The following is a 4,647-nucleotide window of genomic DNA, read 5'->3' as shown; positions in this document are numbered from 1 at the left end:
GCCTCAGCTAGCCAAGCCTGCCCCTCCCAGCCCTGCTCAGACTCACCACTGCCTCCACCTCAAAATCAGGTCCTGGCTCTCCTCTGTGGGGGCATCTTTTGCCCAAGGCCTTGAAAGGGCAATGTCTTGCAGCCCTTGAGCCTTAGTCCCTTGGAAGTTGAGACAGGACTGAGAAAGCAAAAAGCTTGCTGCCAAGTGTGGGTTTCTGGCACCCCCTGCTGGTGCCTCTTAACATGGCTTCCACGCAAGGCCCGGCAGCCTTCTGCCTGGCCTACTGCTGTGGCTCCCCAGCTGCGTGTTGATCTTGAGAAGAGATAGGTGCCCTGGGGACTGTTCCTTGGCAGGAGCATCTGCTTGGAGCTTCTGACCCAGTTCCCTCCTCCCTACACTGGATTCTAGGGACACCTTTTGGACAGTAACTACAAGATGAAAGAAGATGAGGAAGACAGGATCTATGTTGAGCTCTAGGCCCCTCCCAAGGGAGCGCCAAGGGCCAGTGGGATGAAGGAACAAAAGGAACATCATGTGTCCTTGTGTTTCTGCAGAGCCCGAAGCTTCTGTGGGCCTCATTGTGTAATCACTCCCTAGAGAGGCCACCCAGGATGGCCAGGGGAGTACCCTCTGTGACCGACCCCAAACCAGCCAGCTCCATATCCAAGGGTTTGCCTGGAGAAGCCTGAACACACAGAGCCTTCTCCAGCCAGAGAGCCAACTTAGCTCCCCTGCGGTCTCTGTGGTGACCCCATTTCTCCTCCATGTCACTGCATTGACCTGCACCCCAGGATCCCATTCAGATTCAGCGGCGTGCTGGTCTCGTCCAGTGCTATTCGCCTCCCCTTCATCGGACTCCACATGGCCACGTGGCACTTTCCCTTCATGCTCCTTTGCATGGCATGCGTCCTCACAATGTGGTCGGCTACATAGCATGATTTTTTTGTGCTGCTGCTTCTACCCTGTCCTGTCTGGCCCTGCACTGGGCCCATGCACAGTAGATTCCAGGCGAAGACTGGCCAGTGAGCACTGCAGGGAGCAGCCCTCCCACCCTGTGACCTCTCTCAGCTGGTCCTGAGGGTCTGGTAACCCCGGAGGGATGAGGGGAGAAGCAGACATCCAGGTGGCTGTGCTGTGGTATCCTGGGCTGCAGGTACTCCGGTTCCTGCCCCCCCCAAACTGATCCCCCTCAGTATCCCTATATACCACGCCCCTGCCCATCTGCATACCGTGCTTGCTCTTTCTGTGGGGCATTCATCTTCCTTCTGCTCAAATCTCTGAGCCAGGCCACAGTGGTGCTGAAGGAAGGACCAGGAACCCTCTATGGCTTTGGCCAAGCCAGTGAACCTGTTCGAACTCAGTTTCTCCAACTGTAAAATGAAACCAGTCATCTTGCTCTGCTGTTCCTATGGGACCTTTCACCACATACCCTTCCTCTAAGCCTCACTGCACTCACCTGTATTTTGGTGTTCATTAAACATGGTCTTATTATGTGAATTTCAGGGTTTCGAGTTTGGTCTCTTCAATCAGAGGGTCCTCCCAGGGGTTCCCCACCCCTGCGTGCCAGATAGGTCACCAAATGGGGTCCAGCAGGCTGCATCTCACAATGCTTTATCACTGGAATGTCGAAGTCTTTTCAAAAACATAGCCATTCAGAAGCAGGTATATTTGAGCACTATTTGCATAGCTTCCTCTGCAAACTTAATGAACTGGGGAGTCTTTCTGGTAAGCCCAGGGAGGGCATTTGCTACTTTGTCATGATTTCTATATCATGAGATCTTTGTGCATGCAAAATAGTTTCTTTGAATTTTTCTTCCAAATATTTTGCTAAACTAAAAGGTGTTTCCAAGTAACACATAATTTATTTTGTTAATATTCTCTATTTCTTTTTTGTGAGAGTATATTTGAGCCAAACTGATGATATATGCCAGGGAACAAGATCTCAAATGCTCCCTCTATTATTTTTTCTTGATCACTTTTTATTAGCTTTTGATGTTAAAAATTAACCAAAGTTTTAGGGAATTGCATAATTATTTGCTTTTCTAGAAATGTTTAAAAGTTTATTTTAAAAACAAAAAATTCAATTTAAACCAGCTTATTCAGTGCTTTGTTTAAATGAACTGTATGCCTTTAGGGCTTCAGAAAATCCATTTTTCAAAAATAATTTTTAATGTAAGGTTAAGTCATTGTATTTATTTGATTTTTCAAAGTTTTAATTATTGAATTAAAATTAGCGTTTTAATTTTTCCTGTTTTTATAAGCTGCATGCTTAATTTTTTTTAGTTTTTCAGGGCAACTTGTTTTAGAAAATTTTAGATTTCAGAAGGTCTTCATATTTCTCCTATTCCTTTCCTGAAGTCATAAAGCCTTCATAGTCTCCTTATGTATTTTACATTTAATAGATTTAGTTTTTTATTTTGAAAGAATTTTAGATTTACAGAAGAGTTGCAAGGATGGTACAGAGCTCCTATATACTCTCCCCAACTTCTCTGAGTGTTAAATATTGCACATTTATCAAAGCAAATAAATTAACATCGATATAATGCTATTAACTTACACTACAGTCCTTTTTTTCCTCCCTGAGTTTTTCTACAGTCCTTTCTCTGTTCCAACAATAGATTTAATTTTATAGATGTTTACTTTCCCAAATTTTTATTAAATCCAGAATGTCATCAGATTCACAAGACTAACCTTGGTCAAAAAAAAAATTGCCACTGATTAGACAGTACAGAGACTCTCAAACATGCAACTCTTCTCATCCTACACCTAAATGTCTCATTTGCACAGAAAAGTTACCAAATGGAGCAGGGGTACTAAGCATACCCCATGGTGCTTCTCCAAGAAGCACCTGTTAGGCAGAAAAGCATGGAGATTTTTAAAGATGTGTTGCAAAAAAAAAAAAAAAATCTTTGTTATGTTAGTGTCAGATTGTACTCTAGTAGGTGCGGCATCATGATTTGTTGCTAAAGATGAAATGCCTTGCTCTCAGATGTGCTCATTTTACCCAAACATGTAGAATTTGTCAAAACTGTGCTTGAGAGTCAGGAAGCAGTGGACACACTGACCTGTGACATGACAGACACACCAACCAACAAAACCTCCCACTTAAGATTGCTGAGTCCACAGGTGTAGTATTACCTGGATGCTTGGTTAGTTTCACCAGTGAGAAACCATTTTATCAGTGAGATGCACCCTAGCCAGAGGGAGCATGCAGGTCTGATCTAGTCCAGTGAGGCCACTGATAACAGAGTGAAAGCTCATACAGTCCAAGCAGTTCTGGTCCTTGTTTTTCTCTTCGTGCAAGAAAGAGTAGCCGACCTCTGCTCTATTTCATACTAAAGGGTGTTGACTGGTAAAGGACACATTTTGTCAAAAGCTTACCAGCTAAAGATTGAAAAGAAGAGTTGTGTGAATAACTTTACCTTTCCATTCCAGTGTTGGATGGTTATTGGCTGAAAAATGGATAACCGGACTGACACTTTGGAGGATCTGAATGAATAATAAAAAATTATGAGGACCATGTAAAAAGTAACTAATGTGTGGTGAGTGAATGTGACTTTGCCGCAAAATCCAACTTTGGAAAAGTGAAAATAAGTGATTTAGTAATCTGTTTGGTCAGTGTTAATTAGAACTCTAAACAACATTAATGAGAAAAAAATGCAACATCACTGTGAAATATTTGATACAAAAATGTTTCAATGGGGTTGGGGAGTCCTGGGCACATCATCTGCAGGACTGAGAACATCTGTGGAGAAGGAAACACTGGACTTGAAGGAGCATTGCTCCCTTGAAGAATTTGAGAGACTGAATCTATGGAACAGTGAGAAAAGTTTCTCTCCATTAGAGATGTATGTGCTGCTCCATTTGCTGCCACAGCCAGTGTGAACCAAGTCCTTCCCTGATTTTGTTTTTGTCTCCTCTCATTCACAGCGCCTGTCATGCAGATGTGCTGCATAAATGAGAGGAATGAAGGGAGCGGCCATCAGGAATTGTCCAAATGTCTCAGTCAAGAATTGCTGGGGGGAAAAGAATGGCTTGTATCTCTGTCATGTGGAAAACCCAGTATCAAAAAGTCATGCTCATCGAAATGAGAATATTTTATCTGGAAGTTTCTAAGTCAATATTAATGTCTTTTCTAATTGGGTGGGCCTATATAATATAAAGGAAAACATAACACCTTTTTTCTCCACCTGTCTGGCTCCTCTGTGTCCTTCCCTCCCTGCAGCTGCCCTCTCCCGTGAAACTGCTGCTGCTTGCTCTCTGTTCCTCTTCCTGCTGTCCCGCTGCGTGGACTCATGCTCCTGCCCCTCTCTCTTCCTTCGGGGCTGCCTCGAAGTTGTGGGCTCCCTTCCCTGTCAGCACTCTTGCTGCCACCACCACCTCACATGGAACCCTTTTGGGGCCTGGGGCCTGGTAAATCGTGTCCCAACTGGCATCTCCATTTCTAGCCAGCCATGGAATGCTTTGTTTCATTGTCTTTTTTTAAGACTGAATTTAACCATTTCAAAGTGAACAATTCAGTGGCAATCTAGTACATCACAATGGTGTGTGACCACCTCTAGCTCCACAACATTGTCACGCCCCGTGAGGAAGCCCATTCCCATTAAGCACTTGCCCCCCACTCCTCCCTGTCTTAGGTTTTTAAAAAGGTAAAAT

General features: G+C 44.1%; 1 long non-coding RNA gene across 1 annotated transcript; it reads left to right on the top strand.

Moving 5' to 3' along the window:
• Positions 1 to 6: 6 nt before the first annotated feature.
• Positions 7 to 4,085, top strand: LOC112481578. Its single transcript, XR_003046968.1, has 2 exons — positions 7 to 3,533; positions 3,922 to 4,085. It is a non-coding gene; the product is annotated as an uncharacterized LOC112481578 (long non-coding RNA).
• Positions 4,086 to 4,647: the final 562 nt, after the last annotated feature.

The sequence above is a fragment of the Pteropus alecto genome, unplaced genomic scaffold, assembly GCF_000325575.1.
Source record: "Pteropus alecto unplaced genomic scaffold, ASM32557v1 scaffold44, whole genome shotgun sequence".
In the NCBI taxonomy this organism is placed as follows: domain Eukaryota; kingdom Metazoa; phylum Chordata; class Mammalia; order Chiroptera; family Pteropodidae; genus Pteropus; species Pteropus alecto.
Note: the sequence above shows the minus strand (reverse complement) of the source record. Positions and strands in the feature narration are given on the sequence as shown.